At 34.9% G+C, this 10,875-nt stretch overlaps 1 non-coding gene across 1 annotated transcript; it reads left to right on the forward strand.

Annotated features, from left to right (window-relative positions):
* Nucleotides 1–8,654: 8,654 nt before the first annotated feature.
* Nucleotides 8,655–8,764, forward strand: LOC125995497 (U6 spliceosomal RNA). Its single transcript, XR_007491011.1, has one exon. It is a non-coding gene; the product is annotated as a U6 spliceosomal RNA (small nuclear RNA).
* Nucleotides 8,765–10,875: the final 2,111 nt, after the last annotated feature.

Consider the following 10,875-nt stretch of genomic DNA (forward strand, 5'->3'; position numbering starts at 1 on the left):
ATTGGGGAAACATGGGTCTGGAAGCAATGGCAACACAGCAATTAATTCACACAAGGTGGAAGAGAATAAAACAGGTTCAGAAAAAATCCATTACAGGCTTTCCACTAGCTGCAAAAAACAGCAGAAGGCAGACAGACTAATTGTGGAACCAAAAACACAAATAGCTTCTCCCTGAGACTCGAGGTCTTTATTAGAAAGAGAAGGACTACTCCCATGGATGGAGAACAGGTAGGGGTAGGGAGCCAATCTATAGTTACTTCCAGTATGTAAGTGACAAGCACAAGCCAAGAAGAACTATCATAAATAGAGTGAAAACCAAATAACTCCAACAAGGGAATTATATATGAGGTAATAGTCAGAGGTTATTTCTATCTCAACAGAAACTTTTATGATTAAAAATAGTCTGCGATGCTCTATGACCAAGCTTCTGAGAAAAAATATTTTTTAGTATTTACTTGATCTCTTTTTTATTTTTTAATATATAAATCTTTATTTAAGCATCATGATTACAAGCCTATTTGTAGTTAGGTTTTAGTCTTAAACAGAATACTCCCTTTCACCAGTGCAACATTCCCACCAACAATTCTCCCCTCCCCCGCCACTGTCTGTATTTGAGACAGGCATTCTACTTCTCTCATTCTTTAACATTGTCAAGAAAAAAAATTTTATAAATAAATATCTTATAGATATCAGCTATGTAATATAGTGTTAATAAATTATAATGCATCAGGAACAAGAAAGAAATGGTCCTAGAAAATAAACTTGAGGAAATTTCCAAAAGATAGTGAAGATGTGTTTGTTTTTAGGTAGATATTAAAGAACACTAGGTAAAGAATAATGAAAATATTTGTCATTTTAAGAAAAAATTATGTATCATAATAAAAAACTAAATAATAGAAAATAATAACAATATTATAATAGAAATAAAATAAAATAATAAATAAAATAAAATAATAGAAAATAATGTTCTTGGGGAAATTATTAATAACATATTAAAGGGTAATTTAATTCTTAAAGTTTATCTTTAAAAGAATATAGTGAGGCACCTTCCTTTAAATGAAAATTAAAAATAGGCCCCTCCCACAGACTTTGGAACTAGCTGGATTCTGCTGGGCAGCACGAGCCCGGCAGACATCTTGGGCCTTTCTTGCTTTCCCATGCCTGATAATTTGATCTCTTCAGCATTCTAACCTGAGAGACTGCCTTCTCCAGAGGTGAGTTGGCCTGCCCACAGACTTTGGAAATAGCTGGCTTCTGCTGGGTGTCAGGAGCAAGGCCACTCCACTTCGCTTTGTGGCCATGCATTTTCTAGCCGATGAATATCACCGTAACATGTTGAAAAAAATAAATAAATAAAAGCGAGACAATGAGAAAACCTCATAGGTAAACATCATGCACAGAGAATGAAGATGATAACTCTGATGACCCCCAAAATACCAACCATCTGATTAATCTCTCAGATAAGGAGTTTAAAATAGAAATATAAAGGATCCTTATAGAAAACAAACAAAAAAAAAACATAGCTCAAGCTGAACAGAACACAAAGAAAGAAATCAGAAAACTCCAAATTGAAATAACAGATCTGAAAAACACAGTAGCTGAACTAAAAACCTCAAGGGAAAGCCTCTTTCCAACAGGGTAACAGCAGCTGAGGACAGGATCAGTGAACTGGAAGATGAAATGCAGAACAACTCCATACAGCAGAAGAGATTGGAAAAGAACCTTAAGGCAAACGATCAGAGAAAGGAAAAAGTACTCAAATAATGTGAACAGATTAAAATAGAAGTTTTTGATAAACTCAACAGAAACAACATGAGATTCATTGGAATCACAGAGGCCCAGGAAGATCCCCAGGAAAAATCAACAGTCAGAGACATCATCACAGAGAAACTCCCAGAGCTAATGACTGCATGCAATCAAATCCTGCATACCTACATGCCTGAAGAGTACCAGCGAAAAGAAACCCGAAGAAAAGCACACCAGGACACAGCATAATCACAATGATAAATCCCAACAGAAAGAGATACAATACTGAAAACAGCAAGATCAAAAAGGAAAATTACATTCAAAGGAGCATCCTTAATATTTACAGCAAACTGTTGTGTATGCAAATATTTTAGGGAATTATTATGTTACTGACCCTACCTTGATCGGTGATTGTGCCCTACCCTAAAGTGTGACCTGGCATTCTGCCCCCACCCTAGGGTGGTACCTGATTCTGCTTCCACCATTGGGTGGTACCTGATTCTGGGGGATAAAAACAAGGGTCTGGGGCCGGGCGGTGGCGCTAGAGGTAAGGTGTCTGCCTTGCCAGCGCTAGCCTAGGATGGACCGCGGTTCGATCCCCCAGTGTCCCATATGGCCCTCCAAGCCAGGAGCGACTTCTGAGCCAGGAGTAACCCCTGAGCGTCACTGGGTGTGGCCCAAAAACAAAACAAAAAACAAAACAAAAACAAAACAAAACAAAACAAACAAAAAAAAAAAACAAGGGTCTGTGGAAGGTGAGGGGCTTTTTGCTGGAACTGAGGCTGAGTCTTTGGACTTCAGTCTTGTCCACCGAATAAAGCTAATATTTCCACAAGCCTTACTGTCTGCGAGCTGTTTACCCGCCGTTTCACCTCAGAAACGTCGGCTAGACAGGGTGGCAGACACGTGCTCCGAGCTGGAGGGGAAAGACCTCCATCACTCGATCAGTCAACCTCTTCAGGGGCTGACTTGCAACAGCAGACATGTCACAAGAAACCCTCAAGGCCAGAAGACAGTGGTGGGATATTGTGACAAGACTGAATGAAATTGATGCTTCACCTAGAATACATATACACAATGGAATATTATGCAGCTGTCAGGAGAGATGAAGTCATGAAATTTTCCTATATTTGGATGTACACAGAATCTATTATGCTGAGTGAAATAAGTCAGAGAGAGAGAGAGAGAAAGACGCAGAATGGTCTCACTCATCTATGAGTTTTAAGAAAAATGAAAGACATTCTTTCAATAATAATTTTCAGACACAAAAGAGAAAAGAGCTGGAATTTCCAGCTCACCTCATGAAGCTCACCACAAACAGGGATGAGTTTAGTTAGAGAAATAACTACATTTTGAACTATTCTAATAATGAGAATGCATGAGGGAAATAGAAAGCCTGTCTAGAGTACAGGCGGGGGTTGGGTGGGGAGGAGGGAGATTTGGACATTGATGATGTGAATGTTGCACTGGTGATGGGTGGTGTTCTTTACATGACTGAAACCCAAACACAATCATGTATGTAATCAAGGTGTTTAAATAAATATATATATATATATATAATAAAATAAAAAAAATATATAAAAAGAAAAAAATATGAAATTATTGGGCTTTGGAGAGGGAAAAAAATGTCTAGTTCACCTGGATAAGTTTGGGGGAGATGAACCTCTAATCATGATCAAGACAAAATAAGTGTCATATCTTCTAAATTAAAAAAAAAGTCAGGGTGTTCATTTGGAAGCCTTATCATTGACTCATACTTTAGTTTATGACCACTAGAATTTTCAATTTCCAAACCTCTTATCAAGAGGTTTACTTTGTTTCTTTCCTTTGGTTTGTCTTAGGCACTTCTGTTTCTACAGAATTTGATAAATAGTCTTACTCCTCCCACCACCAAAGCACTTTGGATATCTGTTGATTAAAAATTTACATAATATTTGAGTTTGGAATTATGTTTATTCATTTTTTAAAAAAGAAATAAAGAATACAGGGGCTAGAGAGACAGCACAGTGATAGGGCATTTGCCTTGCACGTGACCCAGGACAGATATGGGTTTTATCCTTGGCATCCCATATGGTCCCTCCAAGCCAGGAGCAATTTCTGAATGCATAGCTAGCAATAACCCCTGAACGTCACCAGGTGTGGCCCAAAATCCAAAAACAAACAAACAAACAAAAAAAACCCAAAAAAAATAGGTAAATAAATACATAAGTTTGTTTTAGTAGTTATTTTCAAACAGGCCTTAATGTTATGCTTATGTAATTTATAATGAATGGTGCTTTCCTTTCTACCCTGCTTGCTTTCAAACTTGAAATTTCAAGCCGTGGTGTGCAGGCCTATTGTGAAAATAATTTTGTGAACTCTAAATGGCTTTTAAAAGCTACATCTACTATCTTTTGTGAGATACTATCAGAAATCCAGGATCTGGATTAAATCTTCAAAATACAGGAAGCATACATTTTTTAAAAAATGTGCACACAAATACAAATAAATGAGTTTAAGTTTAAGGATTGGAACTACAGACACAAGAGACTATGGTTTCTATTCCTGGGAGAGAGAAATTTTCTCCACCTGTCTCTGCTAATACATACTTGACATATAAGTCAGTTTGTATCCCTTTTATTCTATTCCTTAAAAAATATTTTAGGATAAAAATAGTCTGAGCTTTACATTTAAATGTGAAATTGTTTAGGTTAAAGTATTAGAATTTCAGGGTTCAAGACTTTCTTTACAAATAATAAGCCGGGAGTCTCTCCAAAATTTCTCTTTTCATCTACTCCTCTATTTCCTCACACTGTATGTCCCCCTACAATCTTTTGGCATCTGGGCAGGGAATGAATTTGAGCTTTTTGCTCATCCTCCAAAGCCCTTCTTAGGTATTTGGAGAATAACGCCCTGTGTTTCCTCCTGAAGCCAAGAATCTTTTCACTTCCTGCCCTTGCTATACTATTTGAAAAGTTCCATTTGCGATCACTCCATTTGATTCAATATTGAGGTTATATCAAGGAACATAGTAAATGCAGCAGAAGAGTTTTATGCAAAGAGCTGAATTACATCCTGAGTCAAAGGTGGGCCCAAACTTGTGTAGTCTGTATTCACATTTGGGATAAGTTTCAAATAGTATCTATGGCTAAATACAGTAAAACAGGCCCTTTGATCTTTTTTTTTAAAAAGCATCATTTATCTACTAGGGAGCAGCTGCTCTTAAATTATTTCTTGGACTCGCGGGTTGAGCAAGAATGATCCAATTCAGCAAATATTCATCCGTGATATCTGTGTGCTGCCCCACACTTCTTTTTTCTGGGGAAAATACACAGTATGATTCTTGTCTGTAGCAGATTAAAAGTTTAATAGGGGGAATGGAATAGCAGACATTAAGAAGGAGTGAGAAATGGCTAGATGACACAGAATAAAAGATAGGAAGCCTGAATCAGAACAAAGAAGAGTAATGGCACTGTCATGTTGTTCATGTAGATGGAGGTGGTGCTAACATAAAAAGGGCTTATGTGGGAATAGAAGAACCTTGGACACTATGGAATAATATTTTATTTCTAGTTATTTCTAAACTCTACTGTGTGTCCTCACCCTCATCCCTCAAGTAAGAATTTCTCAGTAGTCTATAGCATCAATCCTAAATCCTCTGGATAAACACTTGAAGCATTTTATTTCTGGAATCAATAGAGAGCAGTAGCTGTTTTTCTTACATGACTGACTAATGATACTTGGTTACAGTGCTATTTATTTTGACATGTAATGTGATGTTTGAATGAGGGAACTAATGGTTAACCCTCTGGAAATTAAAAACAAGTCAACCCTGAATGTGCCTTCATAAGCCTCCAGGGGAATGATCTCTTGACCCTGTGGGACTCCTGTCTGACTCCAGTTCAGTAAGTTTTACCATGGGCCGCTCTTTATTTCCAACTGTATTAAAAAACAAATATTGAAGATTTCTGTGTATACATTATTTTTCCCATAATTTGGGTGGGAAGAAAAAGATGTCACCAGTGAATTTTAGATGCAGAAGGGATCTACAGATACAGTGAACAGGGCTATGATGCAAATCAGCAAGGAAACAAGAATACTCCCCTCCTTTGAAGGCTATTCTCTGTGTACAAGGTGCTTCCATCAAGTCAATGAATAGAATTTATTTTAGTTTTCTTTTTTAATTTTTTTACCTTAGTTTTCTGATAATTAGAGGACAGACAATGGACATCTCACACCATTTAAATCCTTCAAAATTATAGCACACTACAGAAATACAATAACTGAATAACCAAGCTGGTGAGGTTGGGGGAGAAAGGGACTCTCATTCACTGCTAGTGGGAATGCAGACTGGTCCAGTTTTTTTTTTGGAAGAAAAATATGCACATTTTTCAAAAAGCTAGAAATTGAGCTTCCATATGATCCAGCAATACCATTTCTAAGGATATACCCTGAAAATACAAAAACACAATTAAAAAATGCCTTCTTCATGCTTATGCTCATCATACCACTATTTACAATAGTCAGAATCTGGAAAGAACCCAAGTGCCTGACAACAGCTGAATAGCTAAAGAAACTGTGGAACAACTAGTTAATAAAATACTATGAAGGTATTAGAAAAAATAAATTCATGACATTTGCTTATACATGAATGATCATAGAGACTATTATGATGAGCGAAATGAGCCAGAAGAAAAGGTATAGACAGAATGGTCTCATTCATTTGTGAAAGATAAGAAAAACAAGAGATATAATGGTAATTATGTACAGGAACAGCAGAGATAGAGGCTGGGAGTTCCAGTCCAGCATAGAAAGCTTGCCATAAAGAGCAGTGACTGTAGCTAGAGAAGAGAAGGGTCTACCAGATAATGATAGATGGACTATGATAGGTCTGGACAAGAACTCAGACCTGAAAGTGGAGAAATTAACTGGCAAGGCACCCCTCCCTCCATTAACAATAGTGCAAATCACAGTATCCAAAAAAATAGTGAAAGAAGCAATTTGCCTGCCTTAGAGCAAGGCAGTGGTGGAGGGGTGAGAAGAAAACAGGAGACATCCATGATAGGAAATTAAATGGTGAAGGACGGTGCACATTTTATGACTGAAAGCCAACAATGAACAATTTTATAAACATTGTGCTTAAATAAATTTAAGAAAAAGAAAATGAGACTTAAAGTGCTGGAATGTCAAAATGTTTATTTTTTGGAGAATAGATATACTAAATTCAGAAGGGAAAATGAGGCAAAGAAGCTTAGAAATGAATCCAATATATTATAACAGACTCTAATTTCAAGGTCATAAGAGAGTACCAGATAACTAGAAAAAATGAAAAACAAAAGATACTTCTTTCTTTTCTTTCTTTTTTCTTTTTCTTTCTTTCTTTCTTTCTTTCTTTCTTTCTTTCTTTCTTTCTTTCTTTCTTTCTTTCTTTCTTTCTTTCTTTCTTTCTTTCTTTCTTTCTTTCTTTCTTTCTTTCTTTCTTCCTTCCTTCCTTCCTTCCTTCCTTCCTTCCTTCCTTCCTTCCTTCCTTCCTTCCTTCCTTTCTTTCTTTCTTTCTTTCTTTCTTTCTTTCTTTCTTTCTTTCTTTCTTTCTTTCTTTCTTTCTTTCTTTCTTTCTTTCTTTCTTTCTTTCTTTCTTTCTTTCTTTCTTTCTTCTTTCTTTCTTTCTCTTTCTTTTTCTTTCTTTCTTTCTTTCTTTCTTTCTTTCTTTCTTTCTTTCTTTCTTTCTTTCTTTCTTTCTTTCTTTCTTTCTTTCTTTCTTTCTTTCTTTCCTTTCTTTCTTTCTTTCTTTCTTTCTTTCTTTCTTTCTTTCTTTCTTTCTTTCTTTCTTTCTTTCTTTCTTTCTTTCTATCTTTCTTTCTTTCTTTCTATCTCTCTATCTCTTTATTTCTTTGTTTATATATTTCTTTCTTTCTGTCTCTCTTTCTCTCTTTCTTTCTTTCTTTCTTTCATTCTTTCTTTCCTTTCTTTCTTCCCTTTCTTTCTTTCTTTCTTTCTTTCTTTCTTTCTTTCTTTCTTTCTTTCTTTCTTTCTTTCTTTCTTTCTTTCTTTCTTCTTTCTTTCTCTAGTCTAATCCATCCATCCATTATCTATCTAGTTTTAATCTAGATAGATGTGATACAAATAGAACTATGAAAATATTGCTCTTTCTGGAGCCTTAGAGATAGCACAGTGGATAGGTTGTTTACCTAGCACTTGGTAGATAGAGTTTGATCCCTAGCATCCATATAATCCCCTGTGCCTGCAGGAGTGATTTCTGAGTGCAGAGCCAAGAGTAACCTTTGAGAGCAGGTGGGTGTGGTCCTAAAATCAACAAAAGAAAACAATACTCTTCCAAAGAATAGTGCTGTCTAGTACTCACCTTCTACCTTCTGGTTGATCTTAATATAACTCTGTACTCCAAATAAGATCTAAAGGAAGACTTAAGCAATGCTCCAGACTAGGTCAACTTGCTTATATGTTGGCACCAAATTACTCACCATAAGAGATCTTATTATAATGATCATTTACAGTAGACCACATATCTACTTTATCTCAAGTCTGGACCTCCAGTGTCAAACACCTTGGCACAGGATATTGATTTAAATGCTAAAATAATGAATAAATAAGAATGAGAATAATGGGTAATAAGAAATATATACTTAGATAGACAAAATATATTGGATGCAAACAAAGATATATTAAATATGAGGAATTTGCTGAGATGAAGTTCATGTCTCTAAGATGGTTTTGATCTCAATTGTGAAATTGGCTTAGTCACTCAGTAGAGATTTGTTTAGTATCCATGATATATGTAAATTTGTCTTACTTATTTGAATATAAGGATAGTTATGTATCTCATGAAACTCCTAGTCTGATCTATAACCTCTTGTTGTAGGGATTTTATACTGGGCATATTTTTAATATGATATTAGTATAAAAGGTGTGAAGTGCTCACTTTAGCAGCGCATATACTAAAATTGGAATGATACAGAGAAGATTAGCATGGTCTCTTTGCAAAAGTGTAGAATACTGTTGGTTTAAAAATCAGATGATCTATCTACAAGCACAGCAGGTTGGAAAATAAACAATAACAGACTTAAAAGAGAATGAATGAGAGGAAGGGTGTAAAGAAAGGACAAATAGAAGCAATGGAAAAAGAAAAACTATCAGAGAGACTTTTAAGTAAAATGTATTATATTACAAAAATCTTAGTAAAATAATTCTGATGTAAACTCCTCCTAACTTCCTAAATTCCCCCCAATTAACAAAATAAAAGAAAATATAAGTATGTGAGGAGTTATTTCATGTTAATGGACTAGATAACTTAATATCTCACTATTTCCTAAATTTATGTACTAAGTACAATAGAGGTAAAATTTTTCTAGAGATGGATTAACTGATTCTAGAGTTTTATAAAAAGATAGTATGTCAATACAATTAACACAATATTAAAGTAAAACAAGCAAAATATAGAAAAGAGTTAGAAGATTTATACAACCTGATTTCATTACTTAGAGAAAATATCAAACAGATCAGCACAGGATTCGAGATGGAGTTGAAACTATGAACATGGAAACAAAGTATAAGCCCCAAAATATATTGATAATTTTTTTCGAAAGATACCATTGACAATTATAGTTTTAATCTACCCAAAACCTAGATTATTTCCAGAACTCAAAAATATAAAATATAGAATTATAATTTCTTGATCATAGTATAAGTTAATAGTTAACTTTACATTTGCTTTGCATCCTGCAATTGTCTCATCTTCACAATTTTCAACATGGCTTAAGTTTCCATGTTTTATCAGTTTTAACAAATAGTTGTGAGTTATATACTAATCATCATATGTTCTGGTATAAACACTCGTGTTTTTTCCTAAATAATACAGAAAAAATGACTTGCTTTAAATATCAATAGTCTTAGATTTTGTGACAAGATAGATTTTACAAAATATATTTTAACACATGTTCTTCATCCACATCCCAATTCTTCAGCTTATAAAGTGATGAGTTTTGGATAATTGGATAAAGAAACTGTGGTACATAAACACAATGGAATCCTATATACATGTTAAGAAAAATGAAGTAAAAAAATAAAAATGAAGTTATAAAATTTGCTTATACCTGGATGAATATGGAGAGTATTATGCTAAGTGAAATGAATCAAAGGGAGAAGAATAGACCTACAGTTATCAAACTCATTTGTGAGACATTAAAAAAAAAGATAGTATGGTAATAATACCCAGAGACAATAGATATGAGGGTGAGAAGGACCAAAACATGTAGGAAGCTTCCACAAATAATTGGGGCAGGGTGCATTTAGTGCAGAGAACACATCAATATGACAATGATACATAGAAGTGATTCCTCTAAACAAGAACTGGGTGCTAAAAGAAGAGAAAGTTTCATCTCCATATTCCATTATACATCTTCAATAACAATATTGAAAACCACGGTTTCTGGAAAAGAAGAGAGAGAGAGAGATGAGAGGAGGTAGAGGAGAGGGCAGGGGTAAGAGCGAGAGTGAAACTGATGACTGGTGGCAGGAAATGTTTACTAGTGAAGGGTGTTTTACAAGGTATGAGTAAAACTCAACCATAAACAACATTATAACTTTGGGAAAAACTATTATGAACATTCTTGTAAAGCATGGTGTTTAAAAAACTTAGTTTAAAAAAACTAAAAAAAAATGGTAATCTCTGTTTAAAATCACACACACACATACATACATACATACATATATATATACATACATACATACATATATATATATATATATATATATATATATATATGCAAGTGTTCGTTGAGTCATCCGTAAGGAAACACATAGAATTGATGAGAGGACTAATGGAATGATGGAAACAGAAAAGGTGAACTCTGCTGGGCATTTCTGAGTTCCTGTAACATCCTGGATCTTGACAATGGAGAGAGAGTACTAAGTCAATCAAATAGAAATTTGTAAAGAGTTTCCACAATAGCCTCCTTCTATAACTTTTTTTCATAGTCAGGATTAAGCCATTCCTTTTACCAAGTGGATCTCAGGAATTACCAGGCCAGGCAGAGGCAGATAGATCACAACAACACAGTTCTACACAGTTCTCCTTTGCAAAGGGACTTCTGGTCCTGTCTTGTCTGATTCATTCAGAAATTTCCCCAACAGAAC

Source organism: Suncus etruscus, chromosome 17 (assembly GCF_024139225.1).
Source record: "Suncus etruscus isolate mSunEtr1 chromosome 17, mSunEtr1.pri.cur, whole genome shotgun sequence".
NCBI lineage: Eukaryota > Metazoa > Chordata > Mammalia > Eulipotyphla > Soricidae > Suncus > Suncus etruscus.